The following is a 19,075-nucleotide window of genomic DNA, read 5'->3' on the forward strand; positions in this document are numbered from 1 at the left end:
TATGTAAAGGTATTATTCTAATTTTCTATTATGTTTACTATCAGAGAAAATTAAGAGGAAATTGTCTTTCATTAATTAAAAAGAATATACATCATACTAATTATGTAGATAACATAGACGATTTTGTAAAAACCTAAAAAATTTTCATTTTTTATATTAATAATATATTTATTTCTTGATTACTGTATTTTAAATATAATAGAAATAATATAAATATATAATATATAATATATTTCTTTATTCTAGATTAGAAAAATTAACTTTTTAATAAATAATACTCAGCAATACATGATTCTGAAAATTTAATTGCTAATATTATAAAATTCATAATTTTTATATTATATTTATAATATATATTTTTTATAACTTATTAGATTCTGTTTTATTGTTATTTAAAAAAAAAGTTGAAAATTGTACAAAGCTACACAATTTTGTTTTGTATGGTAAAAAGTGTAATTCTTTTATGAAATTTTATATTTTAAAAAAAACTTTTAGCCATGCAAAACATTTTGCAAATAATACAATAATACATAATTTACATAAAGATATAAAATTTATTCAAAATCATATATTTGCTATTTATGTGAAATATTGTACTTTGTTGCTTCCCGTGAATCTATTCCGTATTTTAATAATATACAGTTTATATTGATAAAATAATAATTTAACGTCATACAATTTACTTTTACAAGGATATAGAAATTCAATGTGCACCATAGCCCACTTTTTACGTACTTCAATTAATTCACCGTCGTTTAGAGATTATAAGTTGAAACATTCTAAAAAGGTAATAAGCTAAATTATATCACTAATGAAATTATTTAACATCTGCCAAAATTATGACTAACCATTATAATATGTGAATGTTTTATTAATTAAAAAAAATAATTTAGTTTTCTTATTCTGTATTTAAATAACTACTTTCATTAAAGATATATTTGAATAACAATTTATTTATTTATTTGAATAACAACTTCATTTTGAAACGTATGAAAAATAGAATACTACCATTTTTTATATAAAATTTCGTGTAAAATCTTAGTTGTTGCAATTTGAATGAAAATGAACATTTTATATTTCAATGATTCATAAATTAGAATATTAATTTATTTGTTAATCTAAAAAATGCAAATTTTTTTTTATAAATTTATAATCAATTTTTAAACAATTATAAATGTTGATCCATTATTTTCTTAATTAATACATTACAGAAATGAATTTTTTAAATAAATTAAATATTTAAGCAATTTAAATCATAAAAAGAATGTAAAAACAATAATGAGCAATAAAAGACAGAGATAGTCGACAAACGGATAATTACTAAAAACCTAAAATTGATGATATGTTTGTAAACGGGTTAAAAGAAAACGTTAAAATTAAAAACGTTTAAAAAAGTTAAAGAAAAAGAACGCAGATAAAAATAATATACAGCTAAAATAACTCATTAATCCATTAGAAGCTTCAAATGATTTGTCTAAAAAGTTTTACATACTTAATTTAAATTGTAACTGTAATAAGTATTTCAGCATCTAACAGTGATACATAATTCAAATTTATCATACGATGTCTATTCATTTATTATATTCAAATTTTAAATTAAAACGTATAACAAATGATTTTAATGATTGAGATACAACAAAAATACTTTTTGTTATAATGAAATATTATTGAAATATTATTGAAATTTCATGCTATGAGAATAATCGCTTATATTATAAAAATATTCATTATAATATCAATTAAAATACTACTCATTTTACAACAGTATAGAATGTATTTTATGCTGCATTTAATGCATCAATTTTCAATTTACAAAAAAGAATAGTTAATATAATAAATAAAAAAAGTATTATTGTGTTTTGTTTAAAAAAAATTGTCAGCTTTTAAGAAGAAATTTAAATTTTTAAGAAAGCTTTAGGAAAGCTTTACTATAACTATAATATTACATTAAAAAATATTGCATACTAGAAAAGCGGCTCAAAAATGTAAACACAAACTAAATATAAATATATAGGCATACGTGGATATAAATACAGAAGGGGTGACGGTGTATTGAAGACTGAAGCTATAAACGGTAATGTTAAAGAGCGATATAGAACTTGAATCCAAATGATACAGGAAGCCCTGCGTATCAATGCCAAAAAAGTCAAAAGTAGATTTGAATTTCAGAATAAATGTGTGGTGAATACAGACGAGCTAACATTCACCTGAATGGTATCACGTCTGTCACTCACGAGTATCGTGTCGTTGAGAAAAAAATAAAATCGACCATACATCGTATTTAAAGACCACGCCGATACTAACGCTTTTATACTTCAAGGTTACTCGGGAAATATTGGTCGCTAGCATCGCTAGCGTTGATTCCTTCAGCGCGCATGTGTCAATAATTCATAACATGTTACGCTATAACGAGCTATATTGTAATGTATAACATATTAAACATGTAGCATGTTAATTAAATTACTAGTACGATTTCATATATAGCTGTTGAACTCGATAGCGCAATAATTGTTTTATGGTCAAAGTTCTACTTATTCAAATGAATTTATCGTTTTTTCAAATTTATTCAACAAAAGTGAAATATGTAACTTAAATCTGTCTATTACTAAAAAATTAAAAATAAAGAATTATTATTTCATAAAGCTTAAGGACATGTAAATCAGATATAAATGTATATATTTACACATTTTAAAGCAAATATAAACATTAAAAATTATTTTATATAGGTTATTAGGATGCATACAAAAGAAATGTTAAATGAATTGTTCCATTTCTTTATTAATTTAAACGAACATAGGCCATAAAAAACTCTCGTGTAATACATTATGTAATAAATTTGTAAACATTGCAATACATGTAATTTTGCTTAAGAAAATAATTCATTTCAAAACTGTTTCTTGATCTTAAATTGTATCTTTAAATAATCAGATCTTTTTTATATTCTATATTTGTATCTAAATTCCATATATTCTAAATTTGTATCTAAAAGAATCACTAAATTCTATTTTCAGTAAACATTTGTTATCTTCATTTAAAATTTTTTGTTCCTTACAAAAAATGTCAATAAAATAATTAACATTTCAGCAAAGGGTAGAAGCACATTGAGAACATGTTTTATTTACATATAATAAATATTTATACAATTAAGATAAATTAGTTAATAATTAATAAACACAGTTGAAGGACATTTTATTTTTAGTTTATTGTTATCTAATTCAATACATATAATGTATTGTATGAAATTAAATATTTTTACATAATTTAATAATTGTGAAGATCCATAGAGTAAAAATAAATTATTTTTTATTTAAATCTTTAAAGCAGAATCACAAATAGATGATCATTAGCTTGACACATTATATACTTGAACATAAATTGAAATTTATTAAAATGAATAATAATATATGTTAAAAATGTATTCGACTACAAAAAAATATTTTCATTTGTTATTTTTAAAAAATTGCAATAAAAACTAATAGTTTATAGTATAACAAATATAATTAAATAAATGAGTTTTCTCAATTATTGAAAGAAAATTATACATAATTAAATCTTCTTGTTAAGAAATCTTGTTATGAGTATGTTAACAAAGTTAGAATATGCACTCTAAATGAGGATATACGAAGTGCTATAAATACTTTTGTGTATAAACATCTCATAAAATTGATGTTATATTCTTTATCTTTGTTAATATTTAAAAAATTTTATTATTTCTACTATTTATAAATTTCTAATTTTATACATTTTATAATTCATTTTTACATTATCTAAATACTAATTATCATTTCATCTGTTTTTCTTGAAAGTGTTCCCTCATTATCGATATTGCTGTAATAAATCAGTGAATACAAAAATAACCTTTGGATGACAATGAATGTATCCAACAGCAGCAAGACCAGTATTATTTAAATAAACAATAAATATCATTATCATCTATAGTAGACAACTGTGAATAATGAGTAAGGGGGTGATGCAGATTGTATGGAAGTTAGCCATAATTAATTATATCCATGGACTTAATTAAACTATGGAACTTAAAATAGAATGCTTATCATACTTATAAAAACTATATATAAATCTTGCACATAGTTAATTTAAAGCTAATTTAATATGAATATATTAATTGTGGGTGTCCTAATTTAATTAAAAGAATTTGTTATTGTATTACAGTTTAAAAATAATGAACATAAGCAAAGATAAATGAAGGTTTTTAATCATTAAGAAAAAATAAATAGTAATTCACTATTTGTAATGAAAAATTAAAAACATATTTTTAGAGGAATGAGAGTGAAATATTTTATTATTTTTAAAGGAATTTATAAATAGTTTTTAAAAGTTATAATGTAGTCAAATGGATAATAAAAAAATAAAATATTATGTATAATATTCATCTACTTTGAAAAAATTTTTCTTTCTTAAATGTAATAAATACTTTGCACATTGCAAATCATAAGTATAATGCATCAAGTGAATTAGGTTTTTTTTAGCTTCAAATGCTTTGTAACTATATCAACTTGGTATGTAACTCCCAACCTATTACAGATAAAATAACTTTATATTTTCATAACTAAACTTTTAATAAATTATTATTTTATTTTTATTAAAATCATTCATAGTTGTAGTTACTAATTATTCAATCAAATACTTTATATAGACAAACAAAAACAAAATGAATAGAAAATTTCAAATATGTAATCATTTTTAAATATTCTATTAATATAGATTTTATTTCTAAAACTTATGTTTGATGTATTTAACCGATCGTCCACAATATATCTATTCAGTATTTATCCATATTATATATTATTATATTTATATAAATCATAGCAATAATTTAAAAATGGAAATTCTTTGACTGGTACACACTTTACATTACATACACACACATTACATCTTTCGATTACAAAATATATTTTACAAATTGGAAAATACAATTAAAATTTTAATTATCTAGAATAAAATCATTTATACCTTTTTGAATCATTGTATTAATTAATGAATAAATTAATGAATCACACTTTTGTTTCATTGTATTTTAAAGACTTTCTATAAAATTCTTAAAATTTGTTTTTGAAAAAATAAAATTTTATAAAGTTCATTTTAATTTACTAAATTATTGTTGAATAATTATAATAACTATAACAATATGAAGAGAAATTAAAGATTTTGGAATAATTTTATTGTGGTTTAATTGATTGAAATTTAAAAAATTCAAATTAAAAAATCTAAAGTATAAAATAAAGTATGGTTGGTAATGATACATTTTTGTTATCAATATTTTATTTTTAATATTTATTATTATTTATAATTCTAACAAATAAATTTCTATTTCTTACTTTATGTTACAATTCAGTATCTAGAACAATCTCATGGAAAGATGAATGAGTCTCATGATAGAGGAACTAGATCTACCTGAATATAATTGGATCATAAAAATTAGAAAAAATCTAGCTTTATTTCAATTAAAATGTATTTTCCAAAAATATTGCTTATGCTATCCCTTTATAAGTTTTTTTTTATTAATTTTTAGTAAAATGACTGTTCAATACTTACCTGCTATTTTTAAATATGAAAATCCATTAAATTATAAGTACACAGAAGTGTATAATTCTTATTAATTATTAAATAACTGATATTTTAATATGGATATTTTAGACAATTATTCCAATTATATCCTAGTTAGTCATAGGACTCATGGAAACTGTATGTATGAAATGTTGATGTAATGGTTTATTCTTAAATTGTCACGATGATATACTATATCATTCTCAAACTTATTGATTTAAATGTTTTTTAATAGTATTATAAAAGTTTTACATAATACATATATTAATTTTTCATATTTTTTTTTAGTTTGAATCACTCATCCTACATTTATGTATTTATTTATTTCCTCTAATTATTTCTATTTTTTCACATATATTTGTATACACTTTATTTCTGTTTCTGTCCTTAACTGACAAATTGAAAAAAATTGTTCTTTTTTTTTTAAATTACATTTTTAATTATCTTTACTTCCCTTTTTCTGTGTAACAATCTTTTATATTTGATTGTTATATATATATATCTATTACTTTTATTTCATTATTTATCATTTTATCTTAAAATATTTTAGTCATTTAATATCAAATTATTTTATATATAATTATATATATATAATATTTTATTTTCTCTGGGATATTCTTTATAAGTTCTTATAAATTATTTTTTTTAAATCCCTGTTCATTTTTGTTTTTGTCTGTTTCTTCATTCTTAATGGATTTTATATTAATACTGCCAAGGATTTTCATTAGATTTGATATTGTTCATATTTTAAGTTTATTTAATTTAATTTCTTCAAATTTGTTTTTGTTTCAGGGCAAAACTGTTTACTATTGCTTTATTCAACCTGAGTGATCGTTTTATCAGTATATATTTTATATATTAATTTTTATATTATTTAAACTGCTTATTTTAGTTTACATATATGTATATCTACATAGATGCTCTAATAACACAGTGCCTGTCAATTATACTCATTATATAATATAGTCAAGCAATTTTAGCATCTATCATAATTTTCATAATTATTTTTAATATTCCTTACAATTTTTCGCCTTGGCCTATCAATATTATTTACAGTAATCATTTTACAAGTAATCAGTATTTTTCTTCTATTGTTATTTCTCAAATTTGCTCTTTCTATTCACGATAGAAATATACACATATTAAAAAGAATAGATACACAATAAAAAACACTTTCTTATTACTCTATAAAAAATTTAGCATTCCCTTAATTTGTTTTTTACTTTCTTATAAATTAATTTGATTTGGAGTTTCTATAATTCTATTCATAGCTTTGTAATCAAATCTATTTTACAAAATTCTTACTATAAATGTACATATTATTCAAAGTTACTTCTAGATCTATGAAAAATTTATTGTAACTTGGTAATAATTACAAAAATTAAACTGTTTTTATCACTATTGACATAATTACGATAATTTATATAGAAATATATGATGACTCTTTTTATATGATTTTTTCAAATTTGTTTTCTTACATTTCTTTCTTTTTAACCGTTTTTTGTACGTAGTTTCTTTATCTATATATTTTTTTAAATCTTGCATATTTATTTTATATATTTTTATGGTTCTTACATTGTTTTTATTGTAGCTAATTTTTTTTGTATTAAAATTATACTAAAAAATATATAATATAAAGTTTTTTTACAAACCACATAATACACCAATCCTAGATCATTCCATCCATTCTTAGATGACGTCATGAATATATAATTTTAAACTTCACATCTGTAATTCTACTAAACCAATATTTAAATTTTGAATACACCAATCAAACTTCTTTATTTTGTTTATAAGATAATAAATATTAATATCTTATTTTATTATATTATTACAGTGATATTTGACCTTTCCATATCCATGTAGTATTAATAAACATTATATACAGTTCGATATTTCTATCTATTTGTTATTATGTTCTAAATGAAATTTTTATTGGAAATATCTAAAATAATTTTTAATATAACGTATATTACAAAAATAATTTATCAGTACTTTTATAAATTTATTTTGATATGAAAGTTATTAGTTTTATATAACATTTAAATTAATATTAAAAATAATTTAAAAAGTCAAAATATTGCATCAGTTCAAAAAAATCTGTAAAATGGATTTTATCGTTTTCTTATTTATTTTGTCTGATAATAGTTATCATTCTATTATCTCATAAAATAATGATTATTCAACTAATATTATTATAATTATTATAATAAATCATTTTAGTATAAGATATTTTAAAATACTATGAAACTCTATACAAAATTTAATCTTTACTCAAAAATTAATGTTAAGTTTAGAAATTCCAAATCTTATTTTAAAAATTCAAGTATGTTATTACTAAATTAATAAAACAATCTCGATGTCTCTAATTAATTTTTTTTCTTTTGGTACTTTTCTTCCATATTGCACTTTGTTCGAGATTGTAAGACTGTAGAAAACCTATGTCGTTAAGCATCTGGTAAAAACATGTCATTCAAAGTTGTCAAAAACTAGTCATAAAGATATAAGAAAGACCCACGTCGTTTGACATCTAGAAAACGGGTATTACAGGCAAAAATTGCAGTATTCGGCACACAACGCATATGTACAATGTAGCTCGGATAGTTAAACAAGAACGTGTCAACAAGTCTCCCTCATGGTGGAGATGCAAGTAAGAGGCGCTTCGATTGGAGCCGCTAAGAAAGAGGAAATTCGTAAAGACCACGCGGTTGTCGAGAGAATGCTTTTAAGAAAGAGGCCGACAAGGCGTAACTGCTTCTTCTTACAAAGAACGGCAAAGATCAAGGATGTAGATATAAATAGTAAAGTATCCTGCTCATTATAAGTGCAAAATATACACTCTCAGCACTGCCAAGAAAAGGAAAAGGGAACAAGGAAACAGTGGTGCACAGAGCACAATACAAGCAAAACCTACAAGCTGCTGCACGAGGCAAAGCCTACAGACATCATGAGCTTCCATCAAGAGCACATAATCTGCAGAACTTATAAGATAAAAGCCCTGTTCAGGATTGACGCCACCAATAAAAAAGATTCATGAAAATTTAAGACTACGATTCGCAATATCAGAAAAATTCGCTACGAAAATTCTCAATAAACATTAGTCTAAGAAAGCCCTATCCGCATAGCAACTAAGGAAGAATCTCGAACCGGCCAAAGCTATTACTGCTAGACTCTACATCTCCACTGTTAATAAAGTAAGTGTAACAAGTGAGTAACAAAGTGTACACAATCAACTTTATCAATAATTGTTTTTTGTTTTAACTGATTCAGAGAATGAAATTTTCCTAATAATTCAATATAATTTGGTAGATAATATATAACCCATATACTTATTTTTTAAAAGCTTGTATTCCTGCACAATTAAAATCCTGTACAAATTAAACATTTATGTGTTTTGATAAAACAACGGCGGCTCATAACGCGCACTTAAATAGCGGCGTCTCACACGCACACTTAGAAACGACGGCTAAAGCAGCGACGTCTCACACGCTCACTTAGCAAGCGACTGAAGAAACTTCATAGATTTAAGTCACTCATAATCACCATTCATATCCATCTATAACCATTAATTCTTATTATATTATTATATTTAATAAAGGAATAACCAAGATATACTATGTGTAGAATTAAATAATTGCATTTGCCTCCTTCACTTGCCAGCAACACCTCCACCTAACATCACCGGAAGGTTTTAAGCCTGCTTCCAGACAGGAACTGTTTATTAAAATAAAATAAAAGTAGCCACAAGTTTGTAGATTATTATATTTAAATTTAATACTTGTTAGATAAATTAATCTTTACATAAAAATAAAGAAATGGATAAATTATCAAGTACTAAAATTTGATGTAATTTAATGAATAGTCAATCTGTTTAATTAGAAAAAATGAGTATCCGATCAACAGAATATATAAGGAAACAAGTCCGGTCTAAAAATGTTGTTCGGGATTGAAGCATTTTCCAAAACCGTTGGCTCTCGGCATCGCTAGTCCCTCTAGCTTTCAAGTTTCTATAAACACTTGGGTACGAGCATTTTCGTGTACTTGTTATGTTTTGGTTTCAAATGGTCTACAATGTTTATAGTCTTCGAGCAGTAATGTCGCTTGGAATATTCCAAATTTCTTACGCCTTGTTTTTTTCTTAGAATTCTCGAAACTTCTAGAGTTTTCTTTCTGCGCCTCATGTAAGATTCCAGTATACCAACAACGGTGCTTTATTGCCAACTACGATCAGAAATAAGCTACCATGCCTGACCGACAATGTGGCGATATATCGTAATAACAATAAATGATGATAAGTAGCTTGCTGGTGATGCCAGACTATGTCGTCGCCCACAATGCGGTCTGACTACAGTTAAGTTACGGAGGGCACAGCGATAGCTGGCCAGCAATAGACAATAAGTAATGTAAACAAATAAGTATACCTTGCACGGATTTCTGTCGCTCCTTATATATGATTTCGTGCATTTAGAGTTTGTTATTCTTAGAAATTCTGTCAAATCCTCGGAAAGCAAGCTTTAGTAGATTCGAGAATTTTCCTTTGTTGCTATGCAGATACAGCATAAGGCTTAAATTTCATTGTGAATTTTCGTAGCAAATACTTCAAATATTACGCATTAATAATCAATATAAATGTAATGAAATCATATTAAATAAAGCAATAAATTTTCATTGCTGGGTAGTTAAATCCTGAACACACCAAGCAGAGCCGCTACAGAAGGTCCTCCTCATTCTTCCATAACACAAACAGATTAGAAGAGATCAGCAACAAGTTACCATCACGTGGCACTACACAAAGAAGTATCAAGAAATTTACCTTTTACCTATCAGTGTAGTAATCTATAACACAAGCACGTTACGTCAAAAGCCTTGTACTTACTCGTACTTTTTCTCCCACCATTACATAGGTGGTCTTAGTCAAATTCTAAACAAATGTGCTATGGCAAACACAGCTACATTAAAATACTACTGGTAGTACAAAATATGGAAAATATAACTTAGCAATATTATTGACCTCTACTCTTTTAATACATATCCATTCTTTGAATGTTGAAAGCTTTGTAGACTCAACTTTGTAGTCTTATAGTGAAAACTATAATATAAGGTAATTAAATATTATTTAAGAGTGAAATAAAAAAAGTATAAAAAACCAATCAGTGTTCAAGAATGACACAGTTTCCACGAATTTAAGAAAAAGTGGGTCATACGCACTGTACGGCGCACGGCACGCTCGGATCGGGACGCGCACTCGGGCGAATGTTTATAAACAAAACTCAGCAAGTCCAAGCAAGTTTTACGACATGAAATCTAATATACTATAAGATCACATAAAGGTATTACGCCCTACTTTTCTTTCGTCGAATTCTCGAAATTTCTAGATTTTTCTTTCTACACCTTGTGTAAGATTCCAATGCAACAACGACGATGCTTTCTTGCCAGCTAAGTGAACGGCCGCGTGGATATATAAGGCAAGCTCGCGGCGCGCCTTGCTCTCTCGCTGAAAATCTCTCTTGCTGACAGCCACTCTTACTGACCGGCTCTCTTGCCGAACCACCCTCGCTCAACTACGGCTAACATCTTGCCGTGACCGGACCGCAGTGACCGACAATAGTGAACCGATTTAATTATCTACCAGTAGAAGCTATGGCTCACGGGTCTCGATCTGCCCTCAGCAGGACCGCCATGGAACGGTCGGTATTTTCAGCAGAGCCGCCACAGAACGATCAAGCCTTCGGTTTGTGCGCGTATTCAAAAGGCTCATATGCTTATTGTAATCTTACTTCGCGCTCACTTAAATGTAACGGCCGCTTAGTGTTTTAATATACTGTGAAGACAGCACGTGTCCATATATTCAGCATTCTAGTTAATAATACACGTGTGCATTTATAAAGGGAAATGGGCAAATTTTAGTGGTGATTACAGTGAAGTGGAATGCAGTGAACTTGTCAGCAGTTTACAAGGTACATCTTTTTATATTAATAAATAAGCTAGTCACACTTGTACAAAAAGTCCTTCAAGAGCTCGAAGGCTTATTATTAACCACTCTTACCTGTGACTAGACTCTTTTACTGCCCCCATAAATAATTAAAGACACAAATGATTACTCACTAAATTCCAGTAAACATCTTACACCATATCAAATATATTTATTCATACATCAACCATACTTGATTCAAACATCATCTTATCATGCTACCGCATGTGCATGATTGACGGACTACAGCCTTACCTCAATTACAAGACACGCCGTAATATCTATAAAATCTACGATAATCAATAATACAAGAATATACAGTCATTACTTCAATAGAATAATCTTCGTTTTCCACAACATTGCAATATTATTATAATTATTTACAAATAATAAACATTGTTTTACTAAATAGATGATATTTTCAGCTTTGTCACTTATTATTTTCTTTAAAGTTACCCTACGAGAAATTAGTCCACTGAATTATTGAATTGGTAGTTCGAGCCTTAAGCTAAGCCTTTAAAATCGAACAATCAGAAAAACTGGTTTTACTGATAATGCACTTTTATGTGAATACATTTTTTTATAAAAGCAATATTAAAGTATTTATATTTTCATTGGAATTCACACATAAATACATTGATGCTTTTTCAAAATTTACAGAAATATTTTGAATAGTAACTTTCTACAAAAATAAATAGAACAGACAATTTACCTTAATTACTAATAACAACTTTTTCATTGGCAGTATTACTATATATTTTTAATTTGTTCAATGATATAATAAATACATATATCTAATTGTAATTGGATTAAAAAAAAATTTTTATTTTAGAATTTCTATCTAATTAATTAACAAATCAGATTTTATATAATAAATATTATACAATTACAGTATATCGATCGATACAAATTAATTTTCAAAAACTGTTCTTTAAACTATCAACAAATATTCAATGTAAATATATTTATATAAGTTTATTGAATATTATATATATAAGTATTTACGATTCAAACTACAATACAAAGTATGTATTGCTTAGAATTAGACTAAGTCCACTAAAATACTGGTGGAAGAAAAATGTAGATAAGTGGGAGGGGTAGCGCATCAATTCAGTATGTAACACATCTGCTTTTCATGCTATTTATTACGTTTTATTTTATAAACTGCATTATAATGATCCTAAGTTGTGCCACGTAATGGTAACTTGATTGCTGTTCTTCTCCTTGAGAAAGTGCGCTGTGGCACTCAATATGAGGTTCTACTTGAGTAAGTGTATGAAACTATTGCGTGTACGTTCCTTAGTAGCTCTATTGAGAGTGTGTGCGATGGTATCTATTATGGGAAGGACGCGACTACTTCTTCTTGAAAGTATCCTTCTTCCTTAACATTCCCACTGTCAAAGAGCACATTCGTCTTCCGCGGCGTCCATTGTAAGAGAAAGCGCTTGTGACTTGTGGTCGTCTCCTTTAAAAGTTCTTTTCTTATCATGGCGTCCCCGCTAAGAGGGATGCTTGATTGAAGCATTCTTGCTTTAACTATACAAACGACGGTATGGCTAAATTTGACAACGTGTGCGCAATTGTGTATCTGTTAGAGAATGCGAGAACATTTTTCCTTTTTTTGTCAGTGCAATAAAACATCTGGCAAGTAACATCGTAAAATTTGTATTTGGATTTCAAAACTTCGCTTGCTCAAAATTATCAAGCACTAGTGTCATAAAACATCTAGAAAAACAATACCATAAACACGGGAAAACCTATAGTTTTGACATCTGCATTTTCGTTCCGCTCGGCAACTACATCTAGCATTACTGCAATCGGACCTTCCTTCCCCTTCCCGCTGTCTACAAGTTGCAATGCTGTCACCAGATGTGTCAGCGAACCCCCCTGCCGCTGCCTACATGCTGTCGCATGCGGTAGCAGCAATGAGAGATCTGCTCATCATGAAGACCCAGAGACGACTAGGCCCTTAATTAACTCGTCTTACTTAACTAACTTAACTTAACTAATTAAGTTGCCGCTTGATCAAGAGCCCCCCGCGGCGCGAAGTCGAAGAGAAGTATGAGTCTTCCAATTCAAGGCGATACCGCTAGAGGCGCTCTTGAAGTGGGAACACAGGCGCGCACGCCCAGTTATGCTGCCGGAAGCAGCGCGTCCTGATTGGAAAAACTAAGGCATAAGAGCTCCTTGAATGGGGACTCACTGCGAGAGGCCTTAAAAGTGGGAACGATTCAGATACAAGAAACTGTCTAAGCAGAGAAGCCAAGAACAATGAAACAATAGTTTACTTATTACGAATAAATTTACATTGCCATTGCCAGCCCTTTCGATGCTGAGATAACAATGAGCTACCCTTCACAAGAAAAGCTCAAGGCTACTGCAACACTGTGAGTACACACATCCGCATTGCCATCGACAATCCGTGTGAGATTAGGATGACGCAATCATTAACCAATATAGAACATTCGACAAAGGGAAGTGTGGAACTCAATTGTTTATCCTTACAAAATCAACAACAATTCATAGAAAACAAGGAGCATATTGTGTAGTAAAACATCCATCACAAAAATCATTTCAAGCAATTTCATCTTTATAATTAAACGTAGGATACATCCAATATATTAATAACGGTATTGTAAATAAATTGCAAAATAAACCATATATTCATCAAAACGCACGATATTTTTACAGCCTTTCCACTTAACTCCTTCCCATGCATTTGCTAGGGCAGCAAATATAAGCTATTGAAGCATTGGCAGTTCGAGCCAGTACTACAACTTTCAAAACTACAACTTTCGAACAATTATATACATTTCAATTAATTCATAGTATTGTAAAATATATTTATTGATGAATACGAAAAACGACAATATAATATAAAATTATCTTACTAGATTATTGTAAGTTCACATTTTAAACAATTTTTAGACATTCATTAGGTTTCCTATCATAAATAGTAAAATTTTATATAGATTCTTCATAATAAATGTTTATTTTATAACATTTTCTAATTCATGAAATATTATTCTAAAAAAATACGAAAAATTATTCTTTTGAAATGAACTGCATTTACCAGTGTTAAATTAAATAATACTATTTCAACAACAGTTGAAATTGAATTTCTCCATTACTGAAGAAATACACTTCGTTAAAACGTTTCAACGTAATTATCAAAAGTGGTATGTTATTATGCAATTACATCATCAAATATATATATATATATATATTCTAAATGTGATCTGTTAATGACTAAAAAATGTAATCACACAAATAACAATGAAAGAAATTTATTTTCTATGTGAATTTATGTGTTCTTAATTTGTTTCAATATTTTGACTAATAAGTTTCAATTATGAGTTGTGTGTATAAAAATAAGTAAATAAAATACAAAAAAACTAACTACATCGTATTATAATACTATTATAATGTTCAAATAATAATATAGCATTTCACAAAAATTTTATTATGTAGATTATATAGACAGAAAAATAAATTAAAAAATATAATATTCCAAATAACAATTTCAATCATTTTAAATATAACATTTCAAATATTTTAAATTAATTTATAATCTAATAATCTAATCTAATATTATAACATAATCTAATATAATATAATTTAATTATTATATATAATGACATAATTAAAATTAATTTTGTTTCAAACTTTATCATAATTATAATTATAATTTTATTAATTCATTGAAAAGGAAATGAATAATGTATAATAGATGTGTGAACTTTTCTATAAACTCTTCAAGGTTAATATTTTCACTTTATCTTCACAATATAATTATGCAGAAGCAGATTTAAAAATCTGTTATGATTTTTATAATTTGATGAATATGCATATTTTGTAAACACTCTTCATATAACATTATCAAAATAATATAAATTCGTGTTTATTTGTCTTGTATTGCCATGGTAATTATCTTATTGATTTGATATTTGTTCTTATTTATCAAATCTCATTTGGATCATGAAATATCTGTAATAGTTACAGTTGTTTCTTCATTAATTATATGGCCGACAACAATTTAGACCACCATAGTTTAACTTAAAACAAAAATGTTTACTTTGTTATTGTTCGAGACAATCTCTCGAATATTATCATTTCGGGGAAAAATCCCACCAGTTATAATTTCTGTGAAATTTTCCAACGGTCGTTGGAATCTTACTCATCTATAATGTAATCTATTTAGATTAAATGTAATATATTTACAAATGTTTTATGTATTAAAAATTTCTTATCTTTCATCTCTTTTTTAAATTGGCTTTATACATATATTATATATTTGTAGCCTTTTGTCTAGATTTATCTAAAATTTCATACATCTTTAGGTTAATTATCAACAATATATAATATTAATAATAATAATAAGCTTAAATTTAGAAAAGTTATTACAAATTCGATTTTGTCAAGAACTTGCAGATAATTAATATACATAATTATGTAAATTTATATTTGCAGTGTTCAATATTTATTAATTTTCAGCAATATAATATATACTTTCTGAAAATATTATTATATTTTATTAATAAATTAATGTATAATTTTTCAGAATTAAATATGTTAATATAATAACATTTAAATATATATAAGATTTCGATAAATCTTAAAATATATAAGAATTTAAGATGATTATCATTTAATAAAATAAAGTATAACTGTTACGGATTGAAACAGTTGAAAGCAAAATACAAAAATGGGAGAGGCATGAGCTCTAATTTGTTTATAAACACAAGCTATCGAATTCGAGAAAGGTTTCTACGCTGAAAACTTGAATATACGGTTATAATTCTGAAAAATAATGCCAATGAACCTTCCAAGGCTATACCCTGTTGACATCACGACAAATATCGGCATAGCAACAGACACCGGATCGCTACCGGCGTCGCAAACTACCACGAGAATATTTAAGGGCTGTGCTTGACGCGCAGCGCTCAGTCCAGTCTAGTAACAATTACGCAGTCATAATGACGGGCTCACTATTCAATCTTCAAGCTTCTCTCTACAGTCATCATTCACTGTAGCGATGCACGTACGTAATCATCAAACAGTAAGCAATCTAATAATCCAATAGTGACGCCACACTATCAGAATCCGTTAACTAAACGTAAATTAATAAAGCGCTAGTGCTAACATAATCGAGAGTGAAATTATCGAAATCATACTACATATATTAACGGATCACACCGACGCCTAAGGCACCAGCAAACCGGTGCCCCTTTAGAAAGCTTCGGTACGACAGCGACGGCTTTCACGCACACTACTATAGCGGCACTTCTCGGCAGGGAAGGAGTCACTCCTCACATCACGGAGAGTATACACACTCTTCTCAGCACGTAAACCAATTGAAGAAATTTCTCCAAATTATTCGCTCACACCTTCATTCATACACTTTATAATCATTAACTATTTTTTATATTATTATATTTAATAAAGGAAAGATAAGAAACACTGCATGTATTATTGAATAATTGCATTGTCCCTTCCACTTGCCAGCAACACCTTTACCCATGATCAAAGGGAGGTTTATAGTCTGATCCCAGACAATCCATAAAATTTGTTACAATACAGATATCGAAATTCTACTTACAGCTTTTAAAAAATGAATCACACAAAATGAATTTTATATTTTGATTAGAAATAATGAATTATTCATGATTTTCTTATTTTTATAGCTTTTTTTATTGGGCCGTTAATTTCTGTGGAATAGTAATTCTATAGATAAAATTTTTTAATGGACAAAATGCTCGAATAGTAGTAATATCTTGCTAATGAAAAACTTTAAGGTATATAGATAAATGCAATAAATTTATAAATAATAAAATAACAATGATCAAAAAATTACATATATGGTTAGTTTTATGGCATTTAAGAAATTGTTCATGCCTCTCTTTATTTGCCGCTTCAAAAACAATTTCTATTAAAAAAATATATTAAAATTGATTATGATATTAATTTTTAATATAGATGACGGAATAGAAGATGCAATTGTTATTAGAATTGTTTTAGGCCTTCATATTATCACAAAATTAACTCAATTATTGAGAAAATTATCTTTAATGTTAAAATAAATTGAAGTTATCAAGTGAAGTATTAGCATTGCAGATTAGCATGCATTACTAAATGTATAAAAATAATTAATTTTATTATAAAAATAATAAAATAATTCAGATATGAATGAAAATTGTAAGTCGCAAAAAGAGTCTTTTTAGTATATTTATATCTTTTTTTATCTTTAAAACAAAACTAATTTATTTAATAAATTTATTTAAAATTACAAAACATGTATTCGTAATTAAAGTTAGAATATTACTTTAAGAAATCTCTAAGATGGGTAACTAAATTTCATATTTAACTAATAAACTTCTTTATGTTGAATGTTGAATGATCTTTAATGAAAATTTATTATTTATCCCTGTATCAAAATTTTTTTTATTTTTAAAATTTTATTATTATCGACAACAAATATTAACAATATAAATATAAATATATAAATTGAGCAATGGTTGGTTTACCTGCATAACCGTTTTCAATTGTCTTTGGAAAAGTTATCCATTAATACTTTTAAAGGTTTATTGCATTCTTTATAAGTTTGATACGAATATTATAGGAATAATTTCTAATTTTTACCAAAAATATTTTCTTTATATTATTAATTTATTTATATTTCTAAAACTCTATCAAACACTGGAATATTCCACCTAATTTTATAAATACTAAATACAAAAATATTATTTTACAATAAAAACTGTATAATTAATATATCTTCAAGGAAGTATTTACTTATAAAAGCGGAAAGATTATTGCAATCATTTAATAGAAGTAATAAAAATTATACTTGCGAATACATATTTTTCCTACATTTACCAATTTAAATATTAATTTATATAACAATTTTATAAAGATTTAATTACAATATTTATTTGTCAACTTAATATATTTATCAAAGCATTCTTTTATGTATTGTAATGAATAATAAAATATAACAAAAATTTTATATAGATAGAAGATTTCGTGAGTTATACAAATACATGTAAACATTTTTCATTTTGCGAAAGCACTATTTTTAAGGATAAAATGACTTTATGCAGTTCATTACACATTTACAAAAAGAATGACTTATTACTTACACTATTATAAAGTGATCATAAAGTTTTGTAACTTCATGTAATATCAATGAGCATTTTATCATACCATATATTTTCTTAGCAGTATCTTCATTGTATTTTTCTCTGAAAATAATGAGTATTTCATAACTCTTCTGTTTATATATATATTTTTTTTCTATAATGTGCGTTTTCTATATTTTTATATATGTGGATACTATTTTATAGCAAGCTTTTTTTTTTATTTCGCAATATGTAAGTTTATAAGGAATTTTGTTTCACATCTTGAGGTATTATTATTAATTTTAATGTTTTTGGTATAAATTTTGAATATGTACACCATATTTTATGTCATATTTTTTATTTTTTCCATTGATGCACTACTGAAGTAATTTCTGAAAATTCTTTATTTATAAATTATATG

Source organism: Ceratosolen solmsi, unplaced genomic scaffold (genome assembly GCF_000503995.2).
Source record: "Ceratosolen solmsi marchali unplaced genomic scaffold, CerSol_1.0 scaffold47, whole genome shotgun sequence".
NCBI lineage: Eukaryota > Metazoa > Arthropoda > Insecta > Hymenoptera > Agaonidae > Ceratosolen > Ceratosolen solmsi.